Here is a 27306-nt window from a genome sequence, read left to right as displayed (position 1 = left end):
ATATGCAGTTTATTAGGTAATTCCAATCAATTCACATAATATGCATATGATGTATGCCTGTCCTAATGGCTGATGAGTCTCATCTGTCGGTTATAAAGCCAACCCGACAAGTCCTGGTAGCTAACCATTGGACTGTCCCTCTGTCGTGCATCCGCAACTCGAGTTATTCACAACATAATTCATAATTCATATCCAACACCATCACTGTGTATATTCATAGGGGCGAGCTCATCCGGAACTTTCACAGTGTCCGGTCACACTTACAACATAGGGTCAGCAGAGTATTGAGTCTCCACCTGGAGCACAAGGTGGCTAGCCACAACTTTTTCCCAGGGAAACTCGTATCTCAGATAGTGGAAGTGCAACATTCACATTTCATTCAATACGCATATATGCAATCATACTCAGCCAAAATTCACAATAGCTCAGCCATAATTTGGCAATATCTCAGCCATTCAGCTAATAACACAATCCATAACCAGCCAATTCATTAACAATTATAGCCTTTCGGCTCATGGCATATAAAGCACTTCCACAATCATCCTCCGTATCTCACACAATGATCTTTGATCATCATTGATCAATAATTTCCCTTTTCTTCACCCACAAGTTACCACATTCCCTAGCTCCTTCCCATTGCTAGGCATATCACAAGGATTTAATACATAAGGGGTGAGATTGGAGGCTTAGAAGTCTGAAATTTGGCTTTGAAAACTCAAAAATCAACTTTGGGATGAAAATAGGGTCACGCGCATCGCTTACGCGCACGCGTGGAAGGCAGCAAAATACAATGACGCGTACACGTCTCCCACGCGCACGCGTGGATGGAAGAAAAGCCAAGTGACGCTGGTGCACGGAATTATGATCACACTTTTCACAACTCTGGTACAACTAACCAGCAAGTGCACTGGGTCGTCCAAGTAATAAAATCTTACGCGAGTAAGGGTCGATCCCACGGAGATTGCCGGCTTGAAGTAAGCTATGGTCATCCTGTAAATCTTAGTCAGGCGGATTCAATTGGTTATGAGTTTTGATAATTGAAAGATAAATAAAACGTAAATTAAAATAAAGATACTTATGTAATTCATTGGTTGGAATTTCAGATAAGTGTTTGGAGATGCTTTGTTGCTTCTGAACCTCTGCTTTCTTATTGTCTTCATCCAATGATGCGTGCTTCCTTCCATGGCAAGCTGTATGTTGGTGGATCACCGTTGTCAATGGCTACTATCCGTCTTCTCAGTGAAAATGGTCCAGACACGGCTTCTGTACGGCTAATCATCTGTCGGATCTCTCGTCTCGGATGAAGAATACCAGGCACAGCTACCGCACGGCTAATCATCTGTCGGTTCTCACTTGTGTCAGAATAGGATCTCTCTATCCTTTTGCACACTGTCACTGCGCCTAACATTCGTGAGTTTGAAGCTCATTTGTTCTAGCCTTTACCACGAAGGTTCTGATCTCTGTGAGTTCGACTGCTCTGTTGTCAGGAGATGCAAGTCAAAGTCACGAACCAGAGGCCTAAGAGATTATACTCCAGCTATCGTCCAATGACTACGTTGAACATCATGTAGACCGCTTGTAGTTGTCAAGCACGCGGATCTTGGCTAAGCGAGTAATGAAGATAGTAAGTGATTGTCACGGGTCACCCCTTCATTCTGACTTAACTGAATTAAGAACGAGAGTATATCTTGGAGAAGAGACATGCGTAAATTGAAAGAGAAACAATAGTACTTTCATTAATTCGTGAAGAACAGCAGAGCTCCGCACCTTAATCTATGAGGTGTAGAAACTCCATCGTAGAAAATACATAAGAGAAAAATGTCTTGGCATCGCCGTGTGGCCAGCCTCCAATATGTGAAAAATGGCATAAGATGATACGAATACAATAGTAAAAAGTGCTATTTATACTAAACTAGTTACTAAGGATTACAGAAAATAAGTAACTAAGTGCAGATAGTGCAGAAATCTACTTCTGGGGCCCACTTGGTGTGTGCTTGGGCTGAGCATTGAGCTTTACACGTGCATAGGCCTTTTCTAGAGTTATACGCCAGCTTGGATGCCAGTTTGGGCGTTTAATTCCAGTTCTGGTGCCAGTTCCGGTGTTTTACGCCAAAAAAGGTCTCTAGCTGGCGTTGAACGCTAGTTTGGGCCATCAAATCTCGGGCAAAGTATGAACTATTATATAGTGCTGGAAAGCCCAAGATGTTAGCTTTCCAGCCCAATTGAGAACGCGCTAATTGGACTTTTGTAGCTCCAGAAAAACGCGTTTGAGTGAAGGGAGGTCAGAATCTAGCAACATCTGCAGTCCTTTCTCAGCCTCTGAATCAGATTTTTGCTCAGGTCCCTCAATTTCAGCCAGAAAATACCTGAAATTACATAAAAATACACAAACTCATAGTAAAGTCCAGAAATGTAATTTTTGCATAAAAACTAATAAAAATATAATAAAAAATAACTAAAACATACTAAAAACTACCTAAAAACAATGCCAAAAAGCGTATAAATTATCCGTTCATCAGACGCCTGCGCGTCAGCCACGCGTACGCGTAGGTGCGTTTTGTGCCCCACGCACAAAACCAGTACAACTCTCGCACAACTCTCGGGAATTTTGGCTGGGCAATTGATTTAGCTCATCGACGCGTACGCGTCAGCCAGGCACACGCGTGGGTAGTGAACATTTGAAAACGACGCGTGCGCGTCGACCACACATACGCGTGAGAGTGCGTTCAGCCAAAAATTTTACTAAGTTAAAAAGCTGCAGAATTCACAGTTTCAAACCCCAATCTTTCGACGGGCATAACTTCTCCATTGCAAATCGCTTTTTCACCCATTCTTTGAAGGGCATAAACATCCCCGATCCAATTTCATTTCTAAACAAGTTTGGCACAAATTGGGGATCCGGAGTCCAAGTTATTCTCCATCAAAGTATGCCCAAAAACCACATTTTCATACAAAATCACAAAGTGCCATTTTCAAAACAAACCAACATTAGCATTTTTATCAAATCATAATCCACCAATCCATCATTTTAACCAATATCAACCAAGTAACTCAACTTCAAACACAATATCATATTATACATATTTTCTCATCCCAATTCCCAACAATACCATTTCCAACCAACCATCAATACACACAATCAACATCACCCTCACCATCAATATGGCTTCACCCATAATTCAACCTCAATCAATCATTAAGCATATATCAAAACATGCATATCTCTCATGCATCACCCCATCAAAATATCAATATCCATTAATCACATACATAACCATATAATTTATCTCAACCATTCAAATCCTATCTTAGGGCCTCTACCCTAAGTTTTTACACCACATTATATTTTAGATACAGGAAACCGAGACCATACCTTAGCCACTTTTTCGCTTAACCCAAAACACCTCCAAATCACTTTTTCACAAGCTCTCAAAGCTTCAACACCTCCAAGAACATATTTTTAGCACACCAAAGCCCTTTTTCCAAGCTTTCCAAAATCTCAATCAAGCTTCAATATTCACATACACACTACCTAAGCCAAAATCATCATATTCAAATACAACAACTCAATACCCAACATCATAAACCAACAAATTCCACTAGGGTTGAGAGTCTTACCACACCCAAGGATCAAGGAGACATGGTTACTCTTCTCCTTCAACCTAGTTGGATCCTATAACAGCAAAGAGCCCAAAATCTCAACACTTTTTCCCATTAAATTCGAATTTAAGGAATGAGAAACTGAACTAAAATCGTAGCTTATCTCAAGAACAAAGTACTGGGTTTTGTAGAGCTCGTCATGATGAACGCGTGGCCACAAACGGTGCGACAATCGGAGCTTCGGATCAAAAGTTATGGTGGTTTGAAGATCAAGTGAGAGTTTATATTTTTGGAAGAGTTTTCTTCCCTTCCATGGCTACCCAACGTGTTTGGGGTTTAAGAGAGGAGAGAGAGTGCTGAAATAAGGGTTTTAAGTTTAGTTTGGTTGGGCCAAGGGCCCAATATGGGTCCGGTTGGTCCGGTTTGCCCTGCTCGATCCAATCTTGGGCCGATTTCTTTAAAATTGGTATCAAAATTCTCGTTTTAATCTCCTCTATCATATTAAGCCATAAAAATCACATTTTTGGCTTTCTAGAATAATTCTCATTTATGGATTAATTAGTCATTAATTAACTGGGTTTTACATTCTACCCACCTAATTGAGAAATGTGCCCACAAAATTCGAATTCAATTACCTAAGAATAAGTGCGGATAGTCAGTTCGCATCTCCGACTCAAGTTCCCAAGTGTGCTCCTCAACACCGGCTCGACTTCATGCCACTTTGACTAACAAAACTTCTTTTCCACGCAAACGTTTGATACTTGTATCGTCAATTCCGACCGGAGTCATTGGAAGCGTCAAATCTTCTTTTAACTGAACCGATTCCGATTCAAACACCTGGCTAGCATCAGGAGTATACTTCCGAAGCTGCGACACGTGAAATACATCGTGCAGGTTCAAAAGGTGGGGTGGTGATAAACCCTGATTTCGTGGTTTATCTTATGCTTATTTTAGGGGATTTTACCACCTTTTCCCACATTTATTCAATGAAATAGCATGGTTTTGAAATTCTCCCTTGAATTGCGCTTAAGTGTAAAAACATGCTTTTTAGGCCCTTAAATTGGTGATTTTAATTCACTTTAATTCTATTCGATGCCTTGATGTGTTTGTTGAGTGATTTCAGGTTCATAAGGCAAGTATTGGATGGAAAAAATGAGGAGAAAAGCATACAAAGTGGAGAATGCATGAAGAAACAAAGATTGGGAATGCATCAATGGGCGTGCACGCGTACAAGGCACGCACGCGCAGAAGTGACTTCACATATGGACGCGCACGCGTACATGCCGCGTACGCGCGGATGAAGAAGCAGCCAATCGATGCGCACGCGCACATGGCGCGTACGCGCCGATACTAACACGTGACCCACTTAAAGGCAAAATGCTGGGAGCAATTTCTGAGCTGCCCAGGCCCAAATCCAACTTATTTCTGAGTGTATTTCATACAGAATTGAAGTTCAAGCAAAGGGAGAGCAATTAGTTAGTCAACATGAACCTTTAGTTAGTTTTCTAGAGAGAGAAGCTCCCTTTTCTCTCTAGAATTAGGTTAGGATTAGGTTAAATTGCCATAGATCCATGTTTAATTCTTCGCTTTCATCTTGCTTCTTCTACAATTTCTCATTTCTACATCTTAATTTTCTTAGTTGTAGTGTTAATTTCCCTCTTTGCTCTCTTTTGTGATGATGAACTCATGTTGAATTTGGTTTATATTTAATGCAATTTAATGTTGATGTTCCTTTCATTGATGAATTAAGTTGTTGATTTACTCTCCTTGCAATTGGTAGTTGTTAGATTTATTATTCTTGCATATTTACCATGCTTTCCTTTATTCCCCACCAAGTGTTTGACAAAATGCTTGGTTGGTTTTTAGATTAGATCTTGAACATTCTTGGCTTGGAAAGAGTAATTAGGCAATCTTAAGTCATGAAAACCCAACCTATGTTGGTGATCTAGAATTGTTATTTAATATCATTTCCATTGACTCTAACCTCTTACTAATCTAATTGGTGAGTTGATTAGGACATTTGGATTGAGATTAGCTAATCTTGTTAGACTTTCTCTCATGGAAGATAACCTATATCTTCTTCCATCATTGGGGATGACATAATAGGATAAATTCTTGTTAAGTATTGTTATGATTAATGACTAGGATAGAAAAGCTTATGATCTCAACCCTTGCCATGAATGTCTCTCTTTACTTATTGCTTTTCTTTATTTTGCTTCCTCTAATCACTTGCTTGATTTACCTTTTCTTTTTCCTCTTATAAACCAAAACCCCTTGCCCCCTTCATAGCCAATAATTGATCACTTCATTGCAATTCCTAGGGAGACGATCCGGAGTTTAAATACTTCGGTTAATTCTTATTTGGGGTTTATACATGTGACATAAAACCACATATCTTAATGGTTTGGAGCTATGCTCACAACGAAGTTCTTATTCCTACAAGAGAAAATCTAGACCGACAACAATCCTTGCAATCAAATTAATGGTGCCGTTGCCGGGGACTTGCAATGGTGCTATATTGTTGGCTATTGTATATATTGTGAACAGCTTGATTTTTGGTTTGTTTGTTTGTTTTTGTTAGTTTTAGGATTTTGTTCTCTTTGTTTCTTATTAATACTTGTTTTTATTTTCTCTTTTACTGTGAATTTTCATCCTTTTGCCTATGAGTGTAGTTCAAATTATGTTGTAGGAAAAGAAAGCTTCAATGAGGATGTGCATCAAGGATTTGGAAATCAAGGATGGGAGGAACTCCAAGCTTATGGACAACCCTTTTAGCAACAACCTCCTCCAAACTCTTATGGGTATAATCCTAATCCTAATACATACCAATCCAATGTGTGTGATGACCCTCGTTGTGGTTGTCAACCACAATCATCATATGCAAATGAACCCCCTCCTCAATATAGCCCTACACCATACTCGCATGCCTCACACCATCATTCAACTCTATATGACCATAACCCATACCCACCATACCAACCGCCGTATAAGCCATATCTAGAGCCACCAACATTCCAACACCAATATGCCCCAGAACCACAAATTCCACACACACCACCTCAAGAATTTCACCAATATGAACTACCTTCCAATTACAACAACCTTCCCTCAAACAATGAAACCTCTCTTCCACCACCACCTCCTGATGAAACCTTCATGTTAGAACTTAATGAGCGGATAATTTATACGCTTTTTGACATTGTTTTTAGTATGTTTTTAGTATATTTTAGTTAGTTTTTATTATGTTTTTATTAGTTTTCAAATAAAAATCACTCTTCTGGACTTTACTATGAGTTTGTGTGTTTTTCTATGATTTCAGGTATTTTCTGGCTGAAATTGAGGGACCTGAGCAAAAATCTGATTCAGAGGCTGAAAAAGGACTACAGATGCTGTTGGATTCTGACCTCCCTGCACTCAAAGTGGATTTTCTGGAGCTACAAAAGCCCAATTAGCGCGCTCTCAATTGTGTTGGAAAGTAGACATCCTGGTCTTTCCAGCAGTATATAATAGTCCATACTTTGCTCGAGATTTGATGGCGCAAACAAGCATTCCAAGTCAGCTCAAGAATTCTGGCGTTTTACTCCAAAACTGGCACAAAAGCTGGAGTTAAACGCCCAAACTGGCACAAAAGCTGGCGTTTAACTCCAAGAAAAGTCTCTACACATGAAAGCTTCAATGCTCAGCCCAATCACATGCCAAGTGGGCCCCGAAAGTGGATTTTTTACACTAAACACCCTAGCTTACTCATTTTCTATAACCCTAGGTCACTAGTTTACTATAAAAACTACTTTTAGTAATTCATCTTGTACCTCATGACACTTTACACGTTTCATATTGTATCTTCTATGGCATTGAGTCTCTGAACCCCATTGTTGGGGGTGAGGAGCTCTGCTGTGTTTCGATGAATTAACAAATTAATGGTGCCGTTGCCGGGGATAGCAATGGTGCTATGTTATTGGCTATTGTATATATTGTGAATAGCTTGATTTTTGGTTTGTTTGTTAGTTTTTGCTAGTTTTAGGATTTGGTTCTCTTTGTTTCTAGTTAGAATTTGTTTTTGTTTTCTCTTTCACCATGAATTCTCATCAATTTGACTATGAGTGTGGTTCAAACTATGTTGTAGGAAATGGAAGCTTCAATGAGGATGTGCATCAAGGAGTTGGAAATCAAAGATAGGAGGAGCCCAAGCTTATGGACAACCTTCTTGGCAACAACCTCCTCCGAACTCTTATGGGTATGATCCTAATCCTAATGCATACCAATCCAATGTGTGTGATGACCCTTATTGTGATTGTCAACCACAACCACCACATGCATATGAACCCCCTCCCCAACATAGCCCTCCACCATACTCACAAGCCTTCTACCATCATCCACCTCCATATGATCCCAACCCGCATCCACCATACCAACCACCATATCAACCATACCTAGAACCACCACCATTCCAACACCAATACTCCTAAGAACCACAAAGTCCACACCCACCACCTCAAGAAATATGAACATATGAACTACCTTCCAATTACAACAACCTTCCCTCAAACAATGAAACCTCTCTTCCACCACCACCTCCTGATGAAACCTGAACTTAATGATTGACAGACCTTGAATCTCGTATCTTAAGGCGACAAGAGGAGGATGAAAATAAGTTTAAGGAGTTTTTCTGTGATTTCAGGTATTTTCTGGCCGAAATTGAGAGACCTGAGCAAAAATCTGATTCAGAGGCTGAAAAAGGACTACAGATGCTGTTGGATTCTGACCTCCCTGCACTCAAAGTGGATTTTCTGGAGCTACAAAAGCCCAATTAGCGCGCTCTCAATTGTGTTGGAAAGTAGACATCCTGGTCTTTCCAGCAGTATATAATAGTCCATACTTTGCTCGAGATTTGATGGCGCAAACAAGCATTCCAAGTCAGCTCAAGAATTCTGGCGTTTTACTCCAAAACTGGCACAAAAGCTGGAGTTAAACGCCCAAACTGGCACAAAAGCTGGCGTTTAACTCCAAGAAAAGTCTCTACACATGGGAGCTTCAATGCTCAGCCCAAGCACACACCAAGTAGGCCCGGAAGAAGATTTCTGCATTAATTACTGATTTCTGTAAACCTTAGGCTACTAGTTCTCTATAAATAGGACCTTTTACTATTGTATTTTACAGATATCTTGGGACGTTTAGTCCTTAGACCTTTGAGGCTGGCCATTCGGCCATGCTTACACTATTTGTTCTTATGTATTTTCAACGATGGAGTTTCTACACACCATAGATTAAGGTGTGGAGCTCTGCTGTTCTTCATGAATTAATACAAGTACTATTGTTTTTCTATTCAATTCATGTCTATTTCTTCTCCAAGATATTCATTCATTCTTCAACTTGATAAATGTGATGATCCATGACACTCATCATCATTCTCACCCATGAACATGTGCCTGACAACCACCTCTGTTCTACTAGCAATGGCTTGAATGCGTATCTCTTGGGTTTTTGATCTAAGATTGGAACCTTCGTGGTATAGGCTAGAATTAATGGCAGCCATTCCTGAGATCCGGAAAGTCTAAACCTTGTCTGTGGTATTTCGAGTAGGATCTGGGAAGGGATGACTATGACGAGCTTCAAACTCGCGATTGTGGGGCGTGTGACAGACGCAAAAGGATCAATGGATCCTATTCCGACATGATCGAGAATCGACAGCTGATTAGCCGATGTTGTGATAGAGCATCAGGACCATTTTCACTGAGAGGACGGGATGTAGCCATTGACAACGGTGATGCCCAACATAAAGCTTGCCATGGAAAGGAGTATGAATGATTGGAAGAAGGCAATAGGAAAGCAGAGGTTCAAGGGGAACAAAGCATCTTCATACGCTTATCTAAATTCCACCAATGAATTACATAAGTATCTCTATCTTTATTTTATGTTTATTTTCATCACCTTAAACTCCATAACCATTTGAATCCGCCTGACTGAGATTTACAAGATGACCATAGCTTGCTTCAAGCCGACAGTCTCCGTGGGATCGACCCTTACTCACGTAAGGTTTATTACTTGGACGACCCAGTGCACTTGCTGGTTAGTTGTGCGGAATTGTGACAAAGTGTGATTCACGTTTGAGAGCTCCAAGTCTTTGGCGCCATAGTTGATGATCACAATTTTGCATACCAGTTTATAAATGCAATTTTGAGTTCTTGAAGTTTTGATTGATGAATTTAATGTTTCATGCTTTCTTTATATTTGATTGTTTGTTTATGTTTGGTTTTGTTGATAGTTGGTTATTGCTTTCCATTTTTACTTTGCAATTTTCCATGCTTTACTTTTATGCACACAAGATGTTTGTGAAAATGCCACCTTGGCTTGTGGTTTGAGTTCCTAGAATACTAGAGTCATAATGTCCGACATTTAGTGGTAATTCTTGGGTAGTTAGTTGACTCTTGTTTCCATTGACACTAACATTTTATCAACTAGTTTGGTAAGTTGGTTAGGACTTATGGATTAAGGTCAATTATGTGCCGGGGATTGTTCGAGTTTGGACAACTGACGGTTCATCTTGTTGCTTAGATTAGGTATTTTTTCTTTAGAATTTTTAAGAATGAATTATAGAGTTTCAAGGTGATGTTCCCACCATCACAAAAGCTGATTGATTCTCATCAATTTAGCTATTGAATGTAATGTCCTGTTGAAGCTTGGCCAAACATGTCTATTCTTTTTAGACTGAAGCTTTAGACTAACATTGCATGATTCCTGGAATTCTTATTAAAAGTTTTGATTCTCTTTATTTTCCGTTCTATATAATTTTCGAAAAAAATACAAAAAAAAAATTTTAAAATCATAAAACCAAAAATATTTTATGTTTCTTGTTTGAGTCTAGTATCAATTTTTAAGTTTGGTGTCAATTGCATGTTTTTATTATTCTTTCATTTTTCGAATACATGCAATATGTTCTTCATTGATCTTCAAGTGTTCTTGATGATTTCATTGCTCTGATCTTTAAATTCTCTTGTTTTGTGTGTTTTGTTGTTTCGCATATGCATTCTCAATTTGTTAGTGTCTCTTATATGAAAATTTTTAAGTTTGGTATCCTGCATGCATTGTTTATTTGATCTTAGTTGCATTTTTATTGTTTCTCATCATTAAAAATCCAAAAATATTTTCAAAATTATGTCTTTTCAAGTCAATAATACAGAGAATTGAAGATTCAGAATATTCAGCAGAGGAATCAAACAGAAAAAGCTGGGCATTCAAAACGCCCAGTGAAGAAGGAAGACTGGCGTTTAACGCCCCAAAAGGTAGAGATTTGGGCGTTAAACGCCAGAATGGGCACCATTCTGGGCGTTTAACGCCAGGATGACACTAGAGGGAAGATTTTGTTTTTAATCCAATTTTTTTTTCAAATCTTCAGAATTTTCAAAATCAAATCTTTTTTAAATCATATCTTTTCAATCATATCTCTTCAAAATCAATTTCTTTCCATTTTTTTTATTTTTTTTAATATTTTCAAAAATCCTTGCCACAATTAGTAATTTAATTCAAAATTTTCAAGTTGTTACTTGCCTATTAAGGAAGGATCAAATTTTAAATTTTAGAATCATATCTTTTAATTTCTTGTTAGTCAAGTAATCAACTTTAATTTTAAAACTTTCTTTTTCTAAATTGATTTTCAATCATATCTTTTCAAACACATCTTTTCAATCACATCTTTTTCAAAAATTAAATTTTTCAATCATATCTTTTTCTAATTTCAAAATCTTTTTCAAAAATCACTTTATTTCTTTCCCAATCTTAGTTTTCGAAAATCTCAATCAAATTTTCAAATTTCTTTTTAATTATTTCAAAATCTTTTTAAATTATTTTCGAAAATTCTTCCCCTCTTCTCACATCCTTCTATTTAAGGGACTAAGACTCCTCCTCAAGGTACAATTCGAACTCCCTCCTTCTTTATATGTTCGAATTCTCTTCTCCACCTCCTCCTTCTATTCTTCTTTTCCTCTGACACCTCAAGGAATCTCTATACTGTGACATAGAGGATTTCCTACTTTCTTGTTCTCTTCTCTTTCGTATGAGCAGGAACAAAGATAAAGGCATACTTGTTCAAGCTGATCCTGAACCTGAAAGGACCTTGAAGAGAAAGCTAAGAGAAGCTAAAGAATAATTCTCTTTAGAGGGCCTAACAGAACTCTTCAAAGAAGAAGAAACCATGGCAGTCGAAAACAACAACAATGCCAACAATGCAAGGAAGGTGCTTGGTGACTTTACTGCACCTACTCCTGATTTTTATGGGAGAAGCATCTCAATCCCTGCTATTGGAGCAAACAACTTTGAGCTTAAGCCTCAATTAGTTTCTCTAATGCAACAGAATTGCAAGTTTCATGGACTTCCATTGGAAGATCTTCATCAGTTCTTAGCTGAGTTCTTGCAAATTAAGAAGAAGCTTATGATCCTGAGAACCCAGCAATGGAAGAGGTGAATTACATGGGAGAACCCTATGGAAATACCTATAATCCTTCATGGAGAAATCATACAAATCTCTCATGGAAGGATCAACAGAGACCTCAACAAGGTTTCAACAAACAACAATGGTGGAAGAAACAGGTTTAGCAATAGCAAGCCTTTTCCATCATCTTCTCACCAACAGATAGAGAATTCTAAGCAAAACCCCTCTGACCTAACAACCATTGTCTCTGATCTAATCAAAACCACTCAAAGTTTCATGACTGAAACAAGGTCCTCCATTAAAAATTTGGAGGCACAATTGGGTCAGCTGAGTAAGAAAATTACTGAACTCCCTCCTAGTACTCTCCCTAGCAATACAGAAGAGAATCCAAAAAGAGAGTGTAAGGCCATAACCACATCTCACATGGCCGAACATGGAGAGGAGAAAGAGGCAGTGATTCCAACTGAGGAAAACCTCAATGGACGCCCACTGACCTCCATGGAGTTCCCTAATGAGGAACCATGGGAATCTGAGGCTCATACTGAGACCATAGAGATTCCATTAAATCTACTTCTGCCATTCATGAGCTCTGATGAATATTCTTCCTCTGAAGGACTTGTAGAGGATGTCTTGGTAAAGGTTGAAGACCATTACATCCCTGCTGATTTCATAGTCCTAGAAACTGGGAAGTGTATGGATGAATCCATCATCCTTGGCAGACCCTTCCTAGCCACAGCAAAGGCTGTGATTGATGTTGACAGAGGAGAATTGATCATTCAAGTTAATGAAGACTCCCTTGTGTTTAAAGCTCAAGGATATCCCTCTGTCACCATGGAGAGGAAGCACGAAGAGCTTCTCTCAATACAGAGTCAAACAGAGCCCCCACAGTCAAACTCTAAGTTTGGTGTTGAACCCCCACATTCAAACTCTAAGTTTGGTGTTGGGAGGTTCCAACATTGCTCTGAACATCTGTGAGACTCCATGAGAGCCACTGTCAAGCTATTGACATTAAAGAAGCGCTTGTTGGGAGGCAACCCAATTTTTACTTATCTATGTTAAATTTCTATTTTCTTTTGTTGTTTTATGTTTTCTGTAGGTTGATGATCATGTGAAGTCACAAAAACAATTGAAAAAGCAAAAACAAAGTGAAAAACAAAATGAAAAATAGAACACCCTGGAGGAGACAGTTACTGGCGTTTAAACGCCAGTAAAGGTAGCAAAATGGGCGTTAAACGCCCAGTCTGGCACCATTTTGGGCGTTTAATGCCAGAAAAGGGCACCAGACTGGCGTTTAACACCAGGAATGGGCAAGAAGCTGGCGTTAAACGCCAGAAATGGGTAGCAGCCTGGCGTTTAATGCCAGGATTGGCAGAAATGGGCGTTTTGCACGCCACTTGGTGCAGGGATGAGATATCCTTGACACCTCAGGATCTGTGGATCCCACAGGATTCCCACCTACCCCACCACTCTCTTTCTTCTTCACCCATTCACCAATCACCTCAATACCTCTTCCCCAAAAACCCCTCACCTATTAAATCCCACCATTTTCTTCACCACTCACATCCATCCTTCATAAAACCCCACCTACCTCACCATTCAAATTCAAACCACTTTTCCTCCCAAACCCACCCTCTATGGCCGAACTATACACACCCCTCTCACTCCTATATAAACCCATCTTCACTCCTTCATTTTCACACAACCTAAACACCACTTCTCCCCCTTGGCCGAAACACAAATCCCCCTTCATCTCCTCTATTTCTTCTTCTTCTACTCTCTTCTTTCTTCTTTTGCTCGAGGACGAGCAACCTTCTAAGTTTGGTGTGGTAAAAGCTAAAGCTTTTTATTTTTCCATAACCATTTATGGCATCAAAAGCCGGAGAAATCTCTAGAAAGAAGAAAGGGAAGGCAAAAGCTTCCACCTCCGAGTCATGGGAGATGGAGAGATTCCTCTCAAGGATGCATCAAGACTACTTCTATGAAGTTGTGGCCAAGAAGAAGGTGATCCCCGAGGTCCCTTTTAAGCTCAAAAATAATGAGTATCCAGAGATCCGACATGAGATCCGAAGAAGAGGTTGGGAAGTTCTCACCAACCCCATTCAACAAGTCGAAATCTTAATGGTTCAAGAGTTCTATGCCAATGCATGGATCACCAAGAACCATGATCAAAGTGTGAACCCGGACCCCAAGAATTGGCTTACAATGGTCCGAGGGAAATACTTGGATTTTAGTCCGGAAAATGTAAGGTTGGCATTCAACTTGCCCAAGATGCAAGGAGATTAGAGAAGATCAAAGAACCATGAGAGAAGAGAAACAAAGGCAAGGAAGAGACTTTGAGGAGCTCAAGCACTCCATAAGATCTTCAAGAGGAAGAACAAGCCGTCATCACTAAGGTGGACCCGTTCTTTAATTTCCTTGTTCTTTATTTTCTGTTTTTCGAAAATTGTGCTTTATGTTTATCTATGTTTGTGTCTTTATTACATGATCATTAGTGTCTTAGTGTCTATGCCTTAAAGCTATGAAAATAAATCCATCACCTTTCTTAAATGAAAAATGTTTTTAATTGAAAAAGAAAAAGAAGTGCATGAATTTCAAATTTTAAAACAGTTTAATTATTTTGATGTGGCGGCAATGCCGTTGTCTTTCTGAATGAATGTTTGAACAGTGCATATTTTTGAATTTGATTGTTTATGAATGTTAAAATTGTTGGCTCTTGAAAGAATGAAAGGAAAAGGAGAAATGTTATCTGATGATCTGAAAAATCATAAAATTGATTCTTGAAGCAAGAAAAAGTAGTGAAAAGCTTGCAAAAAAAAAAGAAAGAAAGAGAAAAGCAAGCAGAAAAAGCCAATACCCCTTTAAACCAAAAGGCAAGGGTGATAAAAAGGATCCAAGGCTTTGAGCATCAGTGGATAGGAGGGCCCACAGGAATAAAATCTTGGCCTAAGCGGCTAAACCAAGCTGTCCCTAACCATGTGCTTGTGGCGTGAAGGTGTCAAGTGAAAATTTGAGACTGAGCGGTTAAAGTCAAGGTCCAAAGCAAAAAGAAGAGTGTGCTTAAGAACTCTGGACACCTCTAATTGGGGACTCTAGCAAAGCTGAGTCACAATCTGAAAAGGTTCACCCAGTTATGTGTCTGTGGCATTTATGTATCCGGTGGTAATACTGGAAAATAAAGTGCTTAGGGCCACGGCCAAGACTCATAAAGTAGCTGTGTTCAAGAATCAACATACTTAACTAGGAGAATCAATAACACTATTTGGATTCTGAGTTCCTATAGATGCCAATCATTCTGAACTTCAAAGGATAAAGTGAGATGCCAAAACTGTTCAGAAGCAAAAAGCTAAAACCCCACTCATCTAATTAATACTGATCTTCATAGATGTTTTTGGAATTCATTGTATATTCTCTTCCTTTTATCCTATTTGATTTTCAGTTGCTTGGGGACAAGCAACAATCTAAGTTTGGTGTTGTGATGAGCGGATAATTTATACGCTTTTTGGCATTGTTTTTAGTATGTTTTTAGTATATTTTAGTTAGTTTTTATTATGTTTTTATTAGTTTTCAAATAAAAATCACTCTTCTGGACTTTACTATAAGTTTGTGTATTTTTCTGTGATTTCAGGTATTTTCTGGCTGAAATTGAGGGACCTGAGCAAAAATCTGATTCAGAGGCTGAAAAAGGACTACAGATGCTGTTGGATTCTGACCTCCCTGCACTCAAAGTGGATTTTCTGGAGCTACATAAGCCCAATTGGTGCGCTCTCAATTGCGTTGGAAAGTAGACATCCTGGGCTTTCCAGAAGTATATAATAGTCCATACTTTGCCCGAGATTTGATGGCCCAAACAGGCGTTCCAAGTCAGCTCAAGAATTCTGGCGTTTAACTCCAAAACTGGCACAAAAGTTGGAGTTAAACGCCCAAACTGGCACAAAAGCTGGCGTTTAACTCCAAGAAAAGCCTCTACACATGGAAGCTTCAATGCTCAGCCTAAGCACACACTAAGTAGGCCTGGAAGAAGATTTCTGCATTAATTACTGATTTCTGTAAACCTTAGGCTACTAGTTCTCTATAAATAGGACCTTTTACTATTGTATTTTACACACATCTTGGGACGTTTAGTCCTTAGACCTTTGAGGCTGGCCATTCGGCCATGCTTATACTATTTGTTCTTATGTATTTTCAACGGTGGAGTTTCTACATACCATAGATTAAGGTGTGGAGCTCTGCTGTTCTTCATGAATTAATACAAGTACTATTGTTTTTCTATTCAACTCAAGTCTATTTCTTCTCCAAGATATTCATTCGTTCTTCAACTTGATGAATGTGATGATCCGTGACACTCATCATCATTCTCACCCATGAACATGTTCCTGACAACCACCTCTGTTCTACTAGCAATGGCTTGAATGCATATCTCTTGGGTTTCTGATCTAAGATTGGAACCTTCGTGGTATAGGCTAGAATTAATGGCAGCCATTCCTGAGATCCGAAAAGTCTAAACCTTGTCTGTGGTATTTCGAGTACAATCTGGGAAGGGATGACTGTGACGAGCTTCAAACTCGCGATTGTGGGGCGTGTGACAGACGCAAAAGGATCAATGGATCCTATTCCGACATGATCGAGAACCGACAGCTGATTAGCCGATGTTGTGACAGAGCATCAGGACCATTTTCACTGAGAGGACGGGATGTAGCCATTGACAATGGTGATGCCCAACATAAAGCTTGCCATGGAAAGGAGTATGAATGATTGGAAGAAGGCAATAGGAAAGAAGGGTTCAAGGGGAACAAAGCATCTTCATACGCTTATCTGAAATCCACCAATGAATTACATAAGTATCTCTATCTTTATTTTAAGTTTTATTCATCTTTTAATTATCAACCCTCCATAACCATCTGAATCCGCCTGACTGAAATTTACAAGATGACCATAGCTTGCTTCAAGCCGACAATCTCCGTGGGATCGACCCTTACTCACGTAAGGTTTATTACTTGGACGACCCAGTGCACTTGCTGGTTAGTTGTGCGGAATTGTGACAAAGTGTGATTCACGTTTGAGAGCTCCAAGTCTTTGGCGCCATTATTGATGATCACAATTTCGTGCACCAGAACTGCGAGACCTTGAATCTCGTATCTTAAGGCGACAAGAGGAGGATGAAAATAAGTTTAAGGAGTTAAGAGCAAGGATGGCTAGCATGGTAGAAGCCGTGAGTCACCTAACCTCCTACCTATGCTCGTGCATCCTAAGTACTCCCATTGTTGAATGTGAGAAAACAATCAAAGAGCCTAGTGAGGGAGTGAACTTGAAGCTCCATGGTGAGGAAGAGGAGTTAAAGCAAGAAGTGCAACAAGAGGAGGAGGTAGAGATTAGTGGACAAAAGGAAGTAGTGGGTGGATGTTTGGGATATGTTGAGCAGATAAAGGAATCTCAAGTTGAAGAGCCCTCTTCCAAAGAGTTTGGAAGGGATGTTAAAGAGGAGAGTAATGTTGCGAAAGTAGGAAGAGAATTGAAGGAGATTGATCAAGAAGTGTATTCCATCATTAGTGATTTTTTGCCCACATTGATCACTCCCCTTGATGATCTTGTTCAGCCTTCTTCTAATGAATTAGAAAGCAATGTTGAGGAGGACGTGCAACCTCCAAGGCATATTGTGAATGAAGAATTGAAAGAAGTGTCACAAGCAACAAGCCTCCCTATATATGATGATTCCGCATCAACATACGACCCTTTCGATCTTGAAGAGTCCTTCCCCACCATGCTTGGAATTGATGACGAGGTAGACTTCACTAGACCTCCTATTTATGACGAGAGTGATGGGGAAGAGATAGAAGAAATTGGTGAAGAAGAATGTGAACTTGAGGAAGCTTGGCAAGAGGAGGAACTTGAAAAACCTTGCCAAGTGGTGGGAACCTCTAGGAGAGGGTGGACGGGAGTGGAGTGTGCTCTGTCAAGATCATTGAGAACTCTTCCACCTAGGTTATCATCCAATCTTTCAATTGAGTGGGTAAAACTTCTAACTCTCAAATTTATTACCACACTTGAATATGGTTTGCTTGAGACGGATGGCCAACTTAGGGCACTTTGTGGAATTAAGCGAAAGAGGAGGATGTTTAGTGGTTGGCGTTGTAAATCTAAGCTCATTATGGTTGGAAGCTCAAAATTGAAGAGTATGGATTGGTGTAGTGCTCAATTAAATGGGTCTAGGAGGATAGTTTGGTGCTTTCATGAGAATTATGCTTTCTTGTCACCCGGATAGAATCAAGGCGATCAACTAGAAGACGGGTGCGAAGATAAGATTTGGGACCCTGGATCACACTACGAAAACCAATTTTGGGAACTCATATCTTGGAGAGAACCTCACCCAAGCTTGGTGAAGATGGTTGGAACTTCTAACAACCGATTGAAGGACAAGCACTCTTGGAGGTTCAAGGATGGATACAAGCATAAACCACCTTGACAAGGAGCCTCTCAAATGTCCAACTTAAGGACTTAAACTAAAAGTGCTTAGTAGGAGACACCCCACCATGGTAAACTCTTTCCATTCTCTTGTAGATATAATGAATGAATGAATTGGGTTCCATTGTATATAATTTCTTTACTTCTTAGTATATTTTGCTTTGCTTGATAAGGTGTTTATAGATTCTATGCCTTAATTAGGGATGATTCTTCGAATTTGAGTTTTTGCTTGGATTGCAAGTTTCCTCAGTTTGTCTGAAAAATTCCCAAAAATTGAAAAATATGTTTAATTTTGCATCTTAGCTGGTTTTAGAGTCCTAGAGGAGATTGGGAAGATTATGAGCTCTTCTTGGTGCTCTTGAAAAAAAAAACAACAACAACAACAACACCAGCCACCCACAAGCACACAGTGCACGCGCATGGCTATGCATTTCGCGCTTTCTGGGCCAAGGACCAGAGAGTTGTGCCACTTTTGGGCCAACTCCGGGCCTTAAGCCACACGGATGCGTACATGGCGCGTCCGCGTCCCTTTGTGTTTCCCTATCCACGCGTAAGCATACTTGGCGCCTCCACGCCCCATCATCGTTCAACTCATCCATGCGCAAGCGCACAGTGCGCGCACACGTCGATGCATTTTTACATCACCCAGGCCAAAGACCCGAGAGTTATGCCAGCTCTGGGCCACTTTTGTGCCTCTGGCCCAGCTCAACCCGCGTGGACGCACGCTGTACGCATCCGCGCCCATGCCTACACAACCCATCTACGCGACAGCGCGTATGACGCCTCCGCGCCATTTCATTATCCTCTCACCCACGCGGACGCGCACAGTGCGCGCTCGTGTGGATTCAAAATTTACTAACCCCATGGATGCGAGAGCCATAGCGCATTTGCGTAACCCTTCATCCCTCCCAACGTCTCTCCCTCTTCTTTTCTCCATAACCACCACCATCGTCTCTGCAACCACCAACCATCCGGCCACCTTCGGCGAACACCCGCCGTCGCCACACGCCCCTCTCTCTCTTCTTCCCTCACTCCTCCTTCCCTCCTTCCTTCTCTCTTTCTTCATCCATTTCTCACTCCACCCCCCACCTCTGTTCCGACCCCAACTCCTCCGCCATCAACAGCCGCGACCCCATTGTCGCCAACAAGCATCCCGCAACCACCACCAACCCTTCTTCTTCTTCCTCCATCCAAGGACCGTACTCTACCCTGCTCAAAACCCTGTTCACCCATTCTCCTCTCCTCTCTGTTCTCACCGATCACCACCACCCACTGCCGCGAGCTCTGCTGTGCCGCCACCATTCCTGGGCAGCGTCACCGCCCTGCTGCTTCTTCTTCCCTTCCTTTTTTCCAAATTCGTTTACCCTCTGCCTCTACATTCCAGGTTCCATACCCTTGCCCTGTTTTGCTCTCTGTTGCTTTACTGCTTAATTGATTTTGTTAGTTAGTGTTAGATTAGATTATTGTTTAAATTTTATGTGTTAGGTTAGATAGAGATATATGCTGTTAGGTAGTTAGGATGTGGTTAGAAGATTCTAGGCCTGATAAGTGCGCCGTTTGTGTTTACTTGTTCAAATGTTACATGCTGCATGATGAGTGACATGCTCTGTTTTGTATGTTCGGTTTCACTGCTGGTTTGATTTTGCCTGCTGCTTAAGTCTATTACTTTTGTTTCTTGTGATATTTTACTGCTGAAAGACTGGCTTATCCGTTCAATTCATATGAACTCATATATGGTTTTTGTGTTTTTAATTGTTAATGAATTCATATGGAATCTGAATTGATTATTTGAATTTGGAAAATAGCCAATTTATTGCTGAAATGCTGCCAGATTTTTCCTAACCATATTTCATGAAATAACATTGTTTTAATTAATGCAACAAGCTTCTGTTCGACGAAATTCTGTGTCAATAGAATCTTGTTTGCTAAATGGATTTGGAAATTTTCTCTTGAGGTTCTTTGCAAGTTTTGGTCATGCTTCTAACTTACTTGTGATCTTAACTTACTTCTGTGCATTGAATAGTTCAAGTGAATTTTCAACTTGACTATGAACTTGAAATTCCTTGGAGAATTTGTGCCTCTTTTGCATAAACACACAAGTTGAAGGTTTTTAAGCTATGTGGCTGATTTGATTCATTTTATTCATACCTAATTTGCATTAAGTCACATAGATCATAAGGTTTTCCATTCTTATCTCAACTTGTGACTTTTATGCCTCGTTGGATTTAGTGTTGAATGTTTCTTGATTAAATTGTTTTTCAATGTTTTGATTTTACCAACACTAATTCATACCACCCTAGTGATCTTTACAATTGACTGATGACTCGTTTTCACATTGGTTGCTTTTTGGTGATATCATATTTCATCATCAATGACTATATGCATTTCATGGTCGTGAGTATGCTTGCATTCCTATTTTGTACACTTCTTTTAATTGAGTCGATAACTATCATATCACTACTTTTTGAACTAATTTCTAACTCTAATTTGATTAACCAACTGATTTCTTCCTTTTGTTTTCAACATAACTTCTTTAATCATTCTTTTTGGATATGGCATTTCTTAGGCTTAATGAATAAGCATTGTGCAATTATAGTTTGAATTCTTGGTTTGTGACTTGATTTGAATTCTGAATTTTGTTACTTGCATTCTAAGAATTCTCTTTTCTTCACTCACTTCATGAATATGTCTTACCTTAAGTGCTTTGCATCTACTTGACTAGCTGCTTATATCATACCACATCTGTTTTTTAGGATGTTGGACAAAGGGAAAGCCATAGCTACCACCTCAAAGAAGAGGAAGCGCTCTAAAGTCTCTACCCCTTCACCTTATGCAAACTATGCTAAGAATCCGCTCAATGAAGTAGACGAAGAGAATCAGCTACTCCCATCCACTAACCCAATCAAGTTTTTCAACCTCTACTGTAAACTTCGCTTCTCTAAATACCGGAAGACGAACCTAAGCATTGTGAGACGCGCCATCAATAGCCGTATTCTGGAGTTGGGCTTGGACTTTGTTGACAGAGATTTGGGGAGGATAAACACTTTGTGGGTGAGGGAATTCTAATGCAACTTCTTTCGTGCCACTCTTGATTCAGTCCATCTGAGGGGTAGAGAGATCTTGATCACTGAGGCAGCTATTGGGGAGGCATTGCTTTGCCGACCTCGTACTGATGACACATGCGCCTATCAGCAGGCAGAGGTAGCTATCCACTGCATGACTTTTGATTATGAGGCGCTTAAGTGCGTGATTGCCACACCTGACGCCCCTTGGGTGATGGATTCTGGGAACAAGAAGCCCAAAGAGATGCTTTTCACTTATCTATCGAGAGAGGCTAAGACTTGGCAGCATATATTCGCCCATTATGTCTTGTCCACCACTCACTTTTCAGAGATTCCGATGGATATGTTAGTTCTTATCGGCTGTGTCATGGAGGGGAAGGAGGTAGACTTCCCCCGGTTGATCAGGCAGAGCATGTGGCGCGCTCATATTCGTGGCCTACTACCATTCCCTACATTGGTCACCAGCATGGTTGAGCTAGCTGATGTCCCATAGGAGGACGATGACGTGACACCACCACCCCCAGATGACGACGATAAGGAGGTTACTATTCTGTGGGGTGGGTGGGTGCACGAGAAGCCTCCACCCAGACGCTGTTCTCGAGCCAGAGTAGTGGTGGAGGCAGCTCAGCCTTCATCATCAGCAGCAGCAGCAGGACCTTCTTCTACTTCAGCAGCCGCAGCATCCTTGCCACCACCGCCAGCACCTGAGCCAACATACTTGCTTGTACAGCGCCTGTTTCGCTTCATGGAGAGCAGCGAGCGTCGTATTATGCGATGTCTCGACCGCAAAGACCAGGTGTTTGTATCGCAGGGCATTGAGCTACCTCCGCTCCTGGACTCTCCCACCTCCAATGAGCAGGATCAGGAGGAGAAGCATGTTGAGGAGCTGACTCAGCAGGAGGCACCACCAGAGACAAGGACCACCACAGAGGTTTAGCAGCCCCCTGAGGACTCACAGCCAGTACCGCAGCCACAGCCTGAGCCTGAGCCACAGCTTGGCGCGACTGTTGACCCTCATCCCGAGCTTCAGCAATAGCATTGAGGACGATGCTTCATCCTAAAGTGTGGGGAGGTCACCGTTCGTGACCGGTGGATAGCATTTATGTGGTGAGCTTTCGGACATTTATCCTCTAGTTTCTGCCACTTTATTTTATTTCGCACTTTATCTTTGCACTTTATCTTTTAGATCATTTTGGGATTACTGTACATATTTGTTATTGTGGATACCCTTATTTTGGTTGTTGCACACTTTCATTATATATATATATATATACATTGCATTTTGGCTTTTGATTGTGATTAGAAAAATATTTTAGATTGTTAAAACCTAGTTGACCCTTTTTGTATAAGAGATGTGTTTTGATTAAAAAAGGAGTAAACTAGGAAAAATTTTTTAAATTTTCTAAATCACAACCTTGCATTAGAATAAGCTTAGTCAATATAATGAAAATTTCCAAGAAATTCATTTCTAGGGCACCACCCCAATTGGTTGAAATTTTTTTTTAGAACTTGCTTGATTAATACACTTTGTGGATCATGTTTTGAGCAAAGAACACAAGCATGAGAGTTTTGAGTCTAATAGTGTGGTTACATCATATTTCCACTTATTTTTATTCCTGTGTTCATTATTCTCTTCCTATGATTGTAATCTTTGATTTGTTTGATTCTTTATGTCCATTATTTTGTGTATACATGCATTTATATGATTGAAGCCATTGTTCAAACAGCTCTTTTACCCAAATAGCCTACCTCTTATCTTCCATTGTTAGCCAATTTTGAGCCTATGCTTAACCCATTTGTTCTTAATTGTAGCACAATACAAGCTTAAGGGAAAAACAATAAATGTCCTTAATTTGGATCTTAGATTAGCTTAGGCTAGTAAAAGTGTTCATCATTTGATTTTGGAAAAGTTGGGTACATTGGATAGAGATAAAAGTGTGTGTGTGTGTTTTTGTTGAAAAATTTTGGGAATTGGGTACATACTCATGTATTAATCATGTGTAAACCATATGTGATAAACCCCTATTTTATGATTCATCTTGTGCTCAATTGAGTGTTTTTATCAATTCTTCACCCATTTATTCATATAAATTGCATGGTTTTATAATTCCTTCCTTATTCTTTGATATATGTAAAAACAAGTTTCCTATGCTTTAAAAATATTTATTTTAATTATCCTTTATTACCATTCGATGCCGTAATATGTGTGTTAAGTAATTTCAGGCTTTATAGGGCAGGAATGGCTTAGAGGACGGAAAGAAAACATGCAAAAATGGAAGGAACGCACAAAATGGAGTTTTGAAGAAAATCGCAGCGACGCGCACGCATGGACGACGCGCACGCGTGCCTAGCGCAAAACGCAAGCGACGCGTACGCGTGACTGACGTGTACGCGTGACAAGAAAAAACTCCAAATGACCCGAATGCATGACCCACGCGCACGCGTGACTCACTCACACGCGTGATGGACGCCACGTGCAGAAAATTGCAGAAGTCACCCCGAGCGATTCTGGGCCCTTTTCGGCCCAAATCCAAGCCTAGAAACACAGAATAGAAGCCAGAGAATGGGGAAATCGATAACAACAATTCATACAACTTTCATAATACAAAATTTTAGGTTTTAGATGTATTTTTAGAGAAAGAGAGAGGCTATCTTCTCTCTCTTAGGTTTTAGAATTAGGATTTCTTTTACTTTATGGTTATTACTCCATTCCAGGTTCAATGTTCCCAACTTTAATTTTATGTTCTCTTCTACTTTTAGTTACTCTAATGCTTTTACTTGTTAATTACTTATGTTGCCAAATTGGCTTATGAACTCTTCATGTTATATTTGAATATTCTATTTAATATAATTTGAGGTATTTCAGATTTATGATTGTTTTATTCTATTTATGATGCTTTCAATTTAATTTAGATTTTTCTTCTTTTGGCTTTGGTTAAGTAATTGGTGACACTTGAATTGTCAAACTCAGCAGTTGATTGAGAATTGAGAATTGCTGATTGATTTGGATCCCTCTAAAGCTAGTCTTTCCACAGGAGTTGACTAAGATTTGAGGAATCAAGTTAATTGGTCCACTTGACTTTCTTTTATTTAGTAAGGGTTAACTAAGTGGGAGCACTAAACAATTCTCATCACACCTGATAAGGATAACTAGGATGGGATCCAGTTCTCATACCTTGCCTATAGTTTTCTTAATTATTAATTTATTTTTCTTGTGATTTAATTTACCTGTTCTTTAATTCAAAAACCCAAAAAGACACCTTTTTCCATAACCAATAATAAATCATACTACCATGCAATTCCTTGAGAGACGACTCGAGGTTTAAATACTTCGGTTATAAATTTTATTGGGTTTTGTTACTTGTGACAACCAAAATTTTTGTACGAAAGGAATTCTTGTCAGTCTAGAAGCTATACTTACAACGAAAATTTATTTGTGAAAATTCTAGATCGCGCAAGAGTTTTGTTCGTCAAAATGGCGCCGTTGCCGGGGAATTGCAATTGTATGCTTTATTATTGGTTATTGTAAATATTTTATTTTGCTTGTTTATTTATTTTTATTTTTGTTTTTAATTTTATTAGCTACTATGAGCTCTCACCCCCGTTGCTTTGAGTTTGGTTCCAATGTTGCTGTAAGGAATGGAAGCTATAACAGGAACATGCATCAAGGTTAAAACAATCAAAGATGGAAGGAGTCACGAGGATCTGATCAACCCTTTCGGCAACAACACCTTCCAAGATACCATGGCAACAACCATTCTACAATGCATGCCAAGCCAATAGTTATGGTGGACCTTCTCGTGACAACCAACCTCCACCAGTTTACTATGGTCAATAGCCATTCCGAGGTGTATGCCAAGATGATAGATATGGTGGACCCCCTTGTAGTTACTAACAAGTCCCATCATACGCCTATAGCCCACCTCTTCAACATAGCTTTAAACCACCATACTCACAAGCCAACCACAACCGTTCACCTCCATATGCCCCCAACTCTTATCCACCCAAATTCCAATCCAATTACTCCCAAGAACCACCACTTCCATATGCACCATATCCATGTCCATCAAACTAAAAATCACAAGATCGTCTCAAGGAAACAGTGAACCAATTTCATGCAACCCTTCATCAATTGGAGCAAGCGATAAACCGATTAGCCCCTAGTACGAAGGAGACACTAGAAGCTCCGGTAGACAGTAAGAAGCATGACTTTGTGCTGGAACAAGTAGAGGAAGCTGCAATTATCGAAGAAGAAGAATTGGTTGAAGACTTAGGAGATGCTGAACCTCCATGGGAATTAAGAATTGTGGAGAATCCCATCAAGCTATTTGCAACCGATGCTAAGGAGGATAGTGCACAACCCCCAAAGCATGTATCTTATGAAGAACTGGATAGAATAATTCAAGAAGCAAGTTTTCTTGGTAATGATTATCATGAATCAAGTTCTTCTAATGATGACCTTGCAGTCACAATTGAACTCTTTGAGCTAGAAGATTCTTCTCCAAGTGAATATCAAGATGATGCGGAGGTAGACTTTTCTCAACCTCCAGCTTATAACTTGAGTGATGAGGAAGAAATCGAAGACTTTGATCAAGACATGGTTGCAATTGGAGAGATTTGTCAGGAATTGGAAGAATTCACAGAAGAGTACAAGGAAGTGGAGCTTGAAGAACCACTGGAAACACCTCTCCCACGGCCATTACCACCTAATACAAACTTCAAGTGGATAAAATCCTTAGCCTTCATCTTTACTTTTTCACTTGAATATGGCTTGCTTGAAACAGATGGCTAGCTTAGAGCTCTTTGCAGCTTTAAGAGTAAGAGGGAGATGGTTAGTAATAGAAGTTGGCATCCAAGGTTCAACATGGTTCCACGCCCCGATTGGAAGTGCAAGGATTGGTATAGAGCTCGATTTAATGGGTTTCGGAAGATGTTTGGGTATCTCAGTGGAAATTCAGGTTACGTACTGCCCGGCTGGAAAAATGAAGATCAATACAAAGACGGGTACAAAAGCAAGGTTTGGGATCCTGAGATTCATTCTGATAATCAACACTCCTGGAGCCTGAAAACCTGCTTTAACTTGCTCGAAGGTTTTACATGCCTAGTCTGGGACCCGGAGGATATTGGAATTGCAAACGTTGGTGGAGATTTTTGGATGAGTTCAAGCATAAGCTGCCATGACAAGAAGCTCACCAAATGTCCAACTTAAGGACTTTAACTAAAAGTGCTAGGTGGGAGACAACCCACCACGGTATGATCGTTCCTTTTTCAACTTTAATTTTATTTCGTTTTGTTTGTTTTTAGTTTCATTTTATTTTATTTTATTTTATTTTCCCTAGGATCATTCATAACATCTGCATCTTGCATATTGCATAAAAAAATGCACACCAAGCGCGCGCATTGGCCATGCGTGGGCGTCGACTCCAAATTGACGTCACAATCCAATGCCTAGAAAGTTGGGCTGGAATTGTGTGGCTGGTATGCATTAGGCACAATTTGGGCCACGCGTTCGCGTCAATGACACGAACGCATCACTTTCACTTCACACACACCACGCGAAAGCATGGGCGACGCGAACGTGTCGCGTGGAAATTATTGCCCCCTCAATTGAAACAGAGAGTTGCGCCAAAACGACGCTGGAATTGTGCGTTTAGCACAATTTTGAGCGACGCGTACGGATGCTTCACGCGTACGCGTCACTTTCATTATCCCTCACTTACGCGTTCGCGTCAATGACGCGTCCACGTCATTGCGTTTACG

The sequence above is a fragment of the Arachis ipaensis genome, chromosome B06 (assembly GCF_000816755.2).
Source record: "Arachis ipaensis cultivar K30076 chromosome B06, Araip1.1, whole genome shotgun sequence".
Lineage (NCBI taxonomy): Eukaryota > Viridiplantae > Streptophyta > Magnoliopsida > Fabales > Fabaceae > Arachis > Arachis ipaensis.
Note: the sequence above shows the minus strand (reverse complement) of the source record.